At 35.4% G+C, this 12452-nt stretch overlaps 1 protein-coding gene across 1 annotated transcript in view; it reads right to left on the bottom strand.

Annotated features, from left to right (window-relative positions):
* The window catches only part of LOC146747513 (growth hormone secretagogue receptor type 1-like), a 32418-nt gene extending 23719 nt beyond the window's left edge, over positions 1 to 8699 (bottom strand). The window contains exon 1 of the mRNA XM_085496501.1: positions 8626 to 8699. The gene's annotated coding sequence lies outside the window, so the exon portion shown is untranslated. The remainder of the gene's footprint in view (positions 1 to 8625) is intronic.
* Positions 8700 to 12452: the final 3753 nt, after the last annotated feature.

The raw sequence follows: 12452 nt of genomic DNA, 5'->3' as shown, positions 1-12452 counted from the left end.
TCCATTCAATTACTCGTATTGCGGGAAGGGATCTGCGAGTGGGCGTGACAGATTAGTTGTTGAATTTGTCAAAAATCAGAGTATAAACAATTTGTAAATATTATTACATGTATTGTCAAAGGTATATAGTTAAAACGAAAAAAATACGTCAGAGCAAAACCGACCAATGAATAGAACTGTCGCTTGAAGTTAAATTTATAAAAGATTTCAGTGAAATATACACATTTCTGTGACTTCCATCGGCTTTCCTCATGCACATTCACAATGGGACGTAATACACAATAAAACATATCAACACAATATAAAGACACATAAACGTTATTGCCTTTGATTCTATAGCTACCATGTTATTGACACTTTGTAACAGACGTATTAGTAAATCAATTAAATATCTGAAACTACCAATTAATAACACAGGATATGCCCTTAAGATTATAAATCTTATAAAAAAAAACGATATCATAATTAGTGAAATAGCGACGGCACGGATAGTAAGCAATGATTATGTTATATTACCTTTATTATGACGATTATACACATCTGCCAAGCATTAAGACACATCAGTTGTTTTAACTTGTTTTACATGACACAATTTATACCTAACTGAAAAACAGAGTTTATCAAAAATGCACATTACATAATTTGTGCGACCTTTTTTGAGAGAATCAGATTATTTTATACTTTCCGACAAAACCCAGAGAACGAAGAACATGTATAGTTTGATTTTCAGATTCATGGTGCCCATAACATCAGAAGGCGAGAGAACTTGAAATGAGTTTTTAAATGTTATTGAATGTTGAATAATACCTGATCTTTGGTTCGTGGTTGAGAACAAAACAATGTTGTCAAGTGGTACATTGACAGTAATTTCTAATACTCCGTCGTATTGTTTTCCCAACCGGAAGTTGTATTACGTAAACCCCCTACCATACGCAACAGTGTAACGAGATCTATTTAATGAATACCAGTCATGGAAGCAATCAGGCAGTCTGCTGAAACTAACCACAATACATCGGGGGGAATATACGTAAGCGTTAGACACACTTCCAAAGACTAAATAGTACAATTTAGGGAAAACACGGCATTGCATGCCAAGCTGGCATCCTTCACATGGCAATTCCGATGTAATTCAACCGTGTCACTAAGCAACTTTGCATAGTTTTGTGGATTTCTCTATACGACATGCCTAATTGGTACATCGAAGTGAACTATAAGCACTGCGCCTCTGATATTGGTCATTCTAAGGAGAGACAATCAATCAATCATCCAGGCAGTCAATCAATTCGTATATGCAACTGGGAAATGCACTGGAAATATGTTTCAAGACACGTTCCGAATCAAAGAGGCATCTGCCTGTCTGAAATGACATACGCATTATGGGTAATTACACGCATTATTTGATGAATATGATTAGAAGCTTGTGTACTAACTGATTGCTCCGGTAGCCAACGTAAAACTAGTTCAGACGAAGAGCTCGGACAATGAATCTTTAGAAATAGAACAGGAATATGCGTATTACTCACGTTGAGGCTATTTTTTGTTTAAGTTGCGTCAATTTTTACACAGACATTTCCGTTCCTTTTTGAACTGCTGGATTGGTCGTCTACGAAAAATGCATTGAACGTTCGTCATCTTCTGTAATGGTTTGATCAATTTGCACTACCACCTGCTACACGAACAAGTATAATCCCATTATCACAAGAAGATGTTATAATGAATGGATTACATCACAGGAATTTCCAAAGCGGAAACGTGATATAGTGCACGCAATAGACACAAAACGCGAGATAAACAATCATACGTTTCTTTATTACGCTATGGACATTTCTTTATTTTTCGAGTAGATAAACTAATCATTGTGCTTGTTGTTCTGATTATGTTTTCATTCGGGAAACTTCGTCATATTTGGACGTCGAAATTCCCAAGCCAATTAGATATGCCGTGCATGTATTGTGTCTAGAATTTGTGTAATCATATTCAAACCGGAAAAAAAGCACATTTATAACTTGAATAAATACAACCAACTGTATACAGGCAGACACTTCAGTTATCTTATTTGTTCAGTAACATTTGTATTTTCCTAAAACATGAAGAATGGATGCAAACGCATCATTGAGTAGCTGATTGAGCTGCTCTCTGGTGGCACATTAGGCGGGAAAGAACAACTTTACGAGAAATAATTATCTATTCGAATTGTCAGGAGCAGATACGGGCAACGATAGCCGGAGGGATATTACTCATAAAAAGGAGAAAATAAACAATACTAGTCCACAGGGAATGTACTTTCAGTCGTATGGCATTATTATATGTACTAAATACTAATTGAGCAACTATTGAAATTGGGGTGATGTTGACCCCTTGTTCAAATCACACGAAATAATGTATATATCATCTGATGATATATATCCTTTGTACCACGATGTGTTCATTTCATTAATGTGTTTATTCAATAATATGTATTGGAGTTACCTATCATGCAAATAATATCTAACACGGACAATTGTACAAATTAGCTGATTCAGAACATTCAACTAGATTGTGTTGCGATATGCAAATTATTATGCAAATAATATCTAACACAAACACAGACAATTGTACAAATTAGCTGAACATTCAACTAGATTGTGTTGCGATATGCGGATGGCTGGTATTTCTCAATTTGTGTCATTCTCGATAACACGTCAATTATGTAAATGCGCCGCTGTTCGTGGCAGATGAAATGCATTACATTTGACGAAGCTTTGAAGTTCAATTCTGCTGAAGTTGAACGTAGTCACCACACAGGACACGTGTATCATTCGAACAGAAATGTAAATCAGAACGATTCAATTTCCTCGTAACCATAACAGCCATGATATCACTGTCAATAAAACGTCAAAACGAATTAACTTGTAATAATTATTGTCGATTTTCATTTTCGTTTTCTTATTTAAACTTACAAAGACAGATAACCAAGTTTGCAATTTGCCATTCAACATTACAGTATTTAGTATAATGTACCAATAATGTATTATTTGTTCAAACGAATTTCTTACTCGTAAATATTAACGAAGTTACCGGTAAGTGGACTACGCAGTTATTAAATGAAGTCAAATGTGTGTATTTTTAGTAACAAAAGTACATATTTAGTATGTGTGTATTCCATTGTTATTTATTGCATGTATGTTTCATTGAAATATACTGGTATACAAATAACAGTAAAATGAAGTAAGACTAGAACATCAGATAGTTTGTTTCGATTCTCAGCTGCCGTGTCGCTACTAAATAGCATATTTAGGTTGTGTACATCGTGCCTTGCCTAATCGCATAAGTCGTATACACTGTTACGGGATTTATTTTAGAATATGAACAGCGTCTTGTTAGGGGTTTGCTACTTTGGACTTAAATCGAATGACAGAGTGCTTTGATTATATTTGACAGCTTCATATCAAAACTGGATAAGTGTTGTTTCGCTCCCTAACTGGCGCATAACAAAAAAATAAAACAAAATACAACAAGATTAAGAGCAAATGAGATCAAATAAAATGATAAATTAATAAAATAAATAAAGTCACAAAAATCCAGAGGAATTGAAAGTAAGTTCATTCTTATTCTCACGAACGTACATTAGTTGTATCGTATTCCGATCCATGTTCTCGCGACGACTTATTCATCGACGTTGCTAACATGACATTGGGATAACAGTTTTTCATATGTATGCTTTCTATTCTCACGACTAATCTTTTGTTGAGTGCACTTCTACGAACGGCGAGATTAAAATATCGGCGTGCCGTGAATAATGCGTCTTAGGGTTCAAACTCAGACTGGTAAAATGTTTCTGAACAAAACAAAATCACTGTGTATTGTATAAGAGAACTGACTATTACAATCATATATACATATGGTTAGGGAGCATTTCGAATATTTGAATTAATTAATGCTATTAAGTGTTTTCTTCCGCTAATGGCAATGTTATGGTTTTAAAAAGACGTAGTCCAAAAACGGAGACTTGCGGACTGACCTCCGCGCGCGTCTATCAAACATCATATCGAACATATTTGTGTTCTGATCCAAAAAATTACCACAAAACCACACATGAAGATCACCAATCCCAAACCGGATCCCAGTCGTGCATGGGCGGATTTTGTACAACTTTTGTCACCTACATCGAATACATTTGATCCTAATTCATTTCATTTTATTCTCCAGGTGTGGTTAAAAATGACCGAATGACGACCATTCTGTTTTTAAAGTATGCAGTTTCAGGCTCACACCTCCGACATGTCCGACTCGGTCGATATTATGAATATCGCTTTGGTATGTTGTTGCAATATCTGGCTTCTATAATAAAATTGAAGAAGTGTTTGCACAATATTGTACTAGTTTCTTGACATTGAGCATTGATGAAATTAGCTCTACATTTAGGCCTTAATCCGATTGCCTCAGAAACATTTTACTACACATACAAAATTATTCACACCTGTCTCTGTAACGCATGGCAAGTCGTCCGCCTTATCTACACATCATTGCAATATGCATATAACGTAATGTTCATGAATGTAGTTTTTTGTTCAAAACAATGTTATGCAATTTATAGTATGCTCGTATTGATTATATATATATAATAATACAGTACCATGACATGTGTTCCTACTTTGACGTCAGTAGACACGGGTAATTGCCACCAGGTTGTGTATCATCTCGACTTTGATGCTAATATGACGGGAATCTGGCGTCTTCTGACGTCAAGATAAAGAAAAATATCATGGGACTGTCTATATATATTCAATAAAACACTCTTAAATAAGAGCATTTCATGAATTACATAACGTATTCCCACAGTTCAAAGACGCTGAACTGTTAAAAGTAGAACTAATCTTGAAATAATACAGAATAAGGGACAACATCAAAATTTCAATGTAGGATAAAAAACCTAATTTAGTCCCTCCCCACCACCCCCACTGAAACTTAATTGATAAATATTGATCATATCGTCAGACTACATTCACCATTAAATACAAATTGATAATCGGACAGTAGTATGGAATAGCCGTTCATTTGACGCAGCTATTTATCCTCGGACCAAACCTTGGTCTTGGATGTGTTTTTCTCCATTTTCGAACTACAAATACTTCAAGTTTTGTTTTGACTTCATTAAGAAATAATATCGTTTTTGTAGGATAGAAAATTTTTGAGGTCAAACCCCATCCCCATCCAAACTAAAGCAAATAAGTTTTTTATCCGATATCGATCTTTTGACGTCGTTCCTAAGAATACAATATTGAACTCATTTAGCATCCACAGTTCAAGCCGTCAAACAGTGGACTGCTAAAAGTGGAACTTTTTTTTAAAAATTACACTGATTACAATTATATTCTTGAGCGTATTTAGTATGTCAATTTTGTAGACGTAGCTAGTTGTGTTCTATTTTACGTGAATACATTGCGTATGCAATGTGGCGATTGTACACGTTCGTGATATTTTCCTCAATTCCATACGATTTTGTTTTTTCATTTCAACAGATTTAAAAAAAGAAAATAGTTCTAAAAATAAACACATAATCTTATCATCATTACCGTAATCCGTTGTTATATTATCGGACATCATATAAACGTGGTTTATAAACCTGGTATGTGACGTCAAACTAAGTAATATGCATTTGCAGTCTGTCATGTTACACCACACTGTGTACATAAGAATTTCATCCATGTGATAAGATACGAACATTTTCAAAACGTTGATACGTGGATGGATGGAATTTTAGCAAATACAAATACATTTGAAATGATGCACTAACACTTTTAAAGGTAATGTTTTTCGAATATTGCCAGTGGGTTCGACTTGAATGGTGTGAACTTGTAAGTCATGCTTTTAAATATATAGATTGGATTTCTCACAGTCTGTGACATGGATCTAAGATGTTTTATATGTTAAAGGAATAAAGTACAATGCGTCAGCCATTATTGCGTGGTACTGAGGCATCCGCGAACATCCGGTCCGAGTCCTGCTATTACGTAATGGTTGTCAGTACGAAGTTCAGTACATCAATTACAATATCCCGAAATACCGACAAATTAAAATATGTACAGCGGTACGCTCGAGAAGAAAGAAAGTAAACAGTCCTGTTAGCGCTATGGGAATTGACGATATTCAACAACCAAATGATATGTGAAAACACCATCATGGATCTAGAAAAAAAAAATGTACTATTGCATTTCATTTGTATCCTGAAGTTAAATATGCACAGTTAAGGATTTACTGATAAAACATATAAATAATAGGTCCACTCCAGTGCTGTATCGAATCCGACAAAATATCGATTGGAGAGTATGTGGTGTATGTTGACCCCATTCTAACGTATACTGTGTAATCGGGAACGCCTTTGGATGCACAGCAACATTCAGTGAAACATCACTGAGTAGCGGTGAACTCAACACAATGATCATGATTAAGACAGCTGTCACAAAAACTAAAGCTCATCGCATACCTATTCTATTTCTACTCGATTTTAGTTACACGTTAGTATCAAAAGCGGAAATTTGTGAAAAACAATTAGCGAATTACCATATTTGGGGATTATAGTTAATGTCATTTTTTTCTATATTTTCTGCAACATGTTCTAAAATCTGTTTACTCCATGTTTCGAAATGCTGACATTGTAAATTTGTTTACCATATTGGTTAGTAAAATGTATACCCTCATATTCGCCGGCCAAATGCTATGTTATTACTTAGGTTACTTAACCAATGCGATAAGGAGCAATGTATTCATCAATAGTATAGATCACATTATGCGCTCACAGTGTTAATATCATCGAATATCTGACCCAGTTAAAATCACCATTACATATTCAATTACCCACACCTTTTCAGTACCAAGAGTGTGGAGAGTCGATGTTTCTGGTTTCAGATTAATATGCCTATCTCCATTCTCATTTTTGTACTCTTCGGCGCCATGGCGTGGCTGATAAAGAGGTGATTCGCAGTCCAACACAGATAAGTTGTATAATAGTTTGAGGCGAGACATGAGCAACACGAACAACTCTCGGTGAGTGATAAGTATCTTTTTCTTTAATCTTCCGTTGAGAGTTGAGTATAACCCACAACCTTTAAAAGCTGTACGGAACTATTCAAAACGCGTTCCACAATATTAAAACGCTATTATTGAAATGGACAGTACAAAGGGGTTATCGTCTTGAAATAATTATTGTTTCGTCGTGTATACGAAAAGTACTAGTTATTGTCAACGTGAAACAGCTGGCAATAGAAAGACGTCATCGTCCATATCTTGCGATATCAATTTCACTCGTTCTATACGCTCAGTCTGTAATAATATTGTTAAAACGCAGCAGATTCGATCAGTATTGCGGCTGATTCTAGGTAAAGACTTAAAGATATACATTACCATTGTGAATGGTGATCGGATTGTGACCAACATAGGCAAAGTATATAGACTATATCGCGTGTTTTATCTTCGCTGGACATGATTGCAAAAAGTCCATAACCAAAAAAGAACAATGTTAACGAGGATGACATTCCTTGTGCTTGGATACTGTCTATTTTGTTTTACTATGTTAAATGAACCATATGTTGTGATTATATCATGATTTTCAGAAGGATTACGTGAACTCGGGGCAGAATAATAATGTGACCAATGTGTGAACTAGGCTTGAATAAAACACATTCACACGTCAAGCTCGGGCACTATGGATACCGGACTTTCTCTCACTGAATCATATCTGTTCCCACACAACGGAAACTTGTGCGATGTCGTGTGCGCACGAAAGAGGACAAACTACCATTTAATCGTCTGTGTTTTTTTTCGCTGTAAATTAGGCGTGCTTTATGTACAGAGACGGCGTGACATAGTGTAAACGAGAATTCTGTTCATGTAGAGACGGCACACCTTTTAATGTATTAATACATTTTCACAAAAGTCTTTTGATATTTTTATAAAATTTTGCGAATAAATTGCTCAAGTAAGTTCAAATGCGAAAATAGCTTGGCTACGGACCTATTTTTTTAAATAAACTTGATATCACTCTATGTATATTACGGTATTAATGGAGTTCTACGGAGAAAAAAAACACGACCCATCCGAAAAATATCTTTGCCATTTTTTAAACTCGAGGTATGAAACTATGTGTCTTGAACAACCTCTTGAAAAAAAGTAGGGTGTATGGGCCTATTTGTTCAGATAAGACAGATTCAGTAATTTGCTATTTGCTAAAACATGGGCGATATAACGTGTTCACACACACAAAAAAAACTTTTGCGCAACCACTTGGAACCCATCATTTTCGAAACTGTATTGAGCAACGTCCAAATGTGCTTATCCGGTTACCGCTAGCTTCATGTACACGTAGAAACATGCAAGTGCTGTGCTAAAATACTTACTTGGTGGAATGACGGACACTCGGCGTAAGCAGCGTATTATTAAGTACACATGAAAACGGGCGCATTTTTTTCGTACGACTTATGAAGCTATTGAACGCAGTGCCGCTGCGTTTGAGTGTTTTTATAGAACATTGAAAACACGGATAACGTAACGGATGCCGATGTGAAAGACGGATGCGATTTTCAACAGATGTTGACACTGCTGAAGACACTAATCGGGCGATATTCGAAAGGAAGTTAGGAGGCTTACCTTCACTCAGTATTCGAAGAGAGTTGTTCAGCAGCAAGCTTTGATGGTATGAGTAGCCTTCACTGGAATAGTGTGTTCCCCACGCCTACTAGCTTGCATATATAAGATCCAGTGTGAAAGATGCGCTTGCGTAGAACCGACCAGTGGCATTGACCAGATATACCCAATGTTGAATAGAAACGTAGGCACAGGCACTAGGTGATTAAAAAAAACGTTTAATGCGCTGAAGGGGAAATAGGGTAAACATATAATTTTCTTCATTAGCTCTTGCACATTTGCGCTGTTTAGATTTCAGCATTCCAATTCTGTCACATACCGAAATATTTACTGTATATACGAAACGCATTTATGTATTTATTTCTTTTAAGAATATATCGCTTATTAATTGACAGAAACGCACTCTTCCGACTTCTGACTATCCAATCAATGTGATTAGTATCGGGAAGACAAACTTTAAAATTCATTAATTTGTCATGCAAATTAGTTTGACATCATCAGAGCATAAGTTCTTATACATCCGAGTGAAATCTATTAAGAACAGGAACAAACACGTGGGATGGGGGTGGTTGCTTTAAATAATACGTCTCTTTACACTGCATTCATTAGTTAATTAAGTACATGCACGCGATAATACACACAAACTACGTAATGTATTCATCATCATACAGAAAGCTCTTTGGGGGCATGGCTGGCAGCGGAGATTATCTTTTTCAAATGAGTCCAGGCTTTGAGAATGTGTGTATAAAACTGTCAATATTAATCATTAATGTATGTATATTAAGATATGTTATTGTCCAATGCGGTCAACATCACATTGAGTATGTGCTATCGTGTTTTGCTCATGTCAGAGATGTGAATATTGACTTCTCAAATACCAAGTTTCCAAGCTCTGTATACATGCTCATACATAACATGTTTTTTTATATAAAACGTTCTCTGATTTGCAAATATAAAATATTGGCAAATGGAGCGATGAGTGATACACAAACCATATGAAACATAAAATGAACAGCAACCATCATTGTAACGTTAATATAAATATGGCTTCAGAAATGCTGACAATGGCAGAGAAGACTTATAGTCAAGAACACTTATTAATATTCTTACCGATTTCAGGAAGTGTCATTTTTTTTCATAATGGATATCTCACATTCAGTGGATGTGAATTAATCGGCAGTGAAACTCGACACGGTGTGTGTGTGTCGCCAGCATAGGCATCATTACGTAGCCGCGCGCGTACATCGACCACAGTTGTGCATTTGTCTGACTTGAGTCTGGACTAGTACATTTAGCGGATAATGGAAAGTACGTTTTGTGATTTGGAATAATACATCTACTAAGTTGAGCCGGCTTGCATCTACTCTAAACATGTCAATCCTGAGTTGATGTGAGAAAATGAATCTCACATTCCAAAGGCCTGGGATGAGATTCTATACACTGGGGAGTTTATACGCTTTTTGTATAAATAACTAAATAAATAAATCACGGCCAGCATTCACTTATGGATATATATATATATATTATAGACATTTATTGGGGAATATCGTCATGTACCGTTTGCGATATTATTTGTCAGATTACTTCCCTTAAACCTTCTTCTTTATTATGTTTCTTACAATAATATTTTATATTTTTGAAATAGGGGCTCGATGTCTCTCTCTTACTAGTTCTAGTCGCGATGGTTAAAAATTAGTTTCCGAAAAACAGAAAATTATTCTTCTTAATTTAAACAGCCAATTTATTGTCAGATATACTACACAGAGGTCATTTTTCTTATAAATAAACACGTATCAGACGAACAACTACTGTTATTCCGTAAAAGGTGATTGTTTCCAAAGCCATGATACAACTATGGATACTCATCGACATTAAATGCTAACGTTAACTAGATGGCGTATTGAAAAAAACTAATAACATTTGTTATGTAAAAATCAGTGTTCAAATTAAATATGTTGTCTTTAGACGTAACGGGGCCTGGTTATGAATATTTTATCCAGGGATCTGTGTTTGTTGGGTGAATCGCACACTTTAAATTGGGATCAACGATAAAATTAAACACACGAAGGAGTTGCGATACATGCAATATGCAGGCGATTGAAGTGAGTTACGATTTGTAAAGTATATCACGTAGGAGATGAAGGAGAAAAGCATGTAACACAACATACGAACAAGTCTGTATGTAATCGTCATGCAAATACAAACCGCGGAACCAATTTTGATGTCTGCTTACCAGGCGTTATTACAGAAGTAGTTTTTCCTTTCATCACAGACGTCATAGATATTAATGTTGTTTATTTGTGAAATTGCAATTTGTATCGAATAAGTTATATTTACTGTGGATCAAATGTTTCATTACGTGAAATAAATCCACTTTACAAACCTAACTGTGATCAAATATAAGCTATTCCCGGGTCAAATTACTCACGATTCATGGTGACATTGCTTATATATTAAATCAATCTGTTTTCAGGACTTCTGATAACAACATAACGCAAGTAATGATTGATATGAATGCAAAAACCAATACCTAGAAATAGCTAATCTCCGTTTCTTTCTCCTTGCCATTGCAAACAGCAAAAACCACTTGTAACATGAAAAGATATATACGTAAACAAATCACCAAACGCTTATAATGAACTCTGACTTTTTATAGAATATTGAATGAAAGTAAAGCATTTACGTTCTAACTCCAGAAGCCTCCTTCCACTCACTTTGTGACTAAACTATGCGATACTGGATATTGAATCTGGCTCGGGACAATTGTTCAAAAAAACGTGTTAGTAATCTTTAAAGAAACTCGCAAATCGTTCGAGATTATGATATAATAAACATATGGGCAATGTTGTTAGTGTCGTGTAGTTTGTGGCGCCAAATTATTGAAAATATGACATGTAAATATCAATGCGAGAATTAAAATTAAACACTTCGCATATCGATTAACTAATGCAGTATTCTGTGAATCGACTCAGACATTTTCTCCGCGCCCATATACGCAACCTTGTGGGGCGTCTATAAACAAATCACGTTGAGATACGAATGAAAAGGTAATGTGCGATTAACTAGCCTTAATTTCTTACAACTTCTCGAAAAGTCATATCACTTAAACGAGTAGCGTAGTTAACATGCACAGACAAACACTTGAAATGTGTCTTGGTGACCTCCTGGTTTTATCTCAAAACATTACTGACAAATTAGGGCTGACAACATCTATCAGTTTGCTGATTTTGAAAACACACGTGATCTGAATATATTAAACCATTAAATGATTATTCAATCATACTGTGGTATGTAATGTTCTTTATCCTTTAGCTACAGGCCTATACTCTTGATAAATATCAACCCTTGAGATGCTGGTTAGTATAACATAAGTCAACTACTAATCTCTCTGTCTTCAACAACAAGTACCCGTAACATCAATATGGAAAAACATACTGGTAATCGAGGATCTCAAACGTATAACAACAGACATACACATGCATAGCATGCAATTCACAGAAAACATAATGTCGCCGCTAACACCTTATTGTAAATTACACACAAAATGTTCATTACGTTATATTACATTCAAAACAGATAACTAACAGATGTCTCGTTTTATTTGATATCACATCAATGGATTCACTATATGTGTACGTAATATGCAATGTTTAACCCGTAACCCCGATCCTCAGTAAATAAGTCTGGATTACGTCGCATACGATCGACTGACAAACATTAAACCCAAGTAACGAGGTCATCAACGAAGGCACGATTTGAAATATACATCATACTCGATTAGTCACAGGTCATCTTGTCAAAATGATGAGATCAAAATGTTAATTGTATTG

The sequence above is a fragment of the Saccoglossus kowalevskii genome, chromosome 3, assembly GCF_978046115.1.
Source record: "Saccoglossus kowalevskii chromosome 3, keSacKowa6.1, whole genome shotgun sequence".
Lineage (NCBI taxonomy): Eukaryota > Metazoa > Hemichordata > Enteropneusta > Harrimaniidae > Saccoglossus > Saccoglossus kowalevskii.
This window is presented reverse-complemented; position numbering and strand designations above follow the sequence as displayed.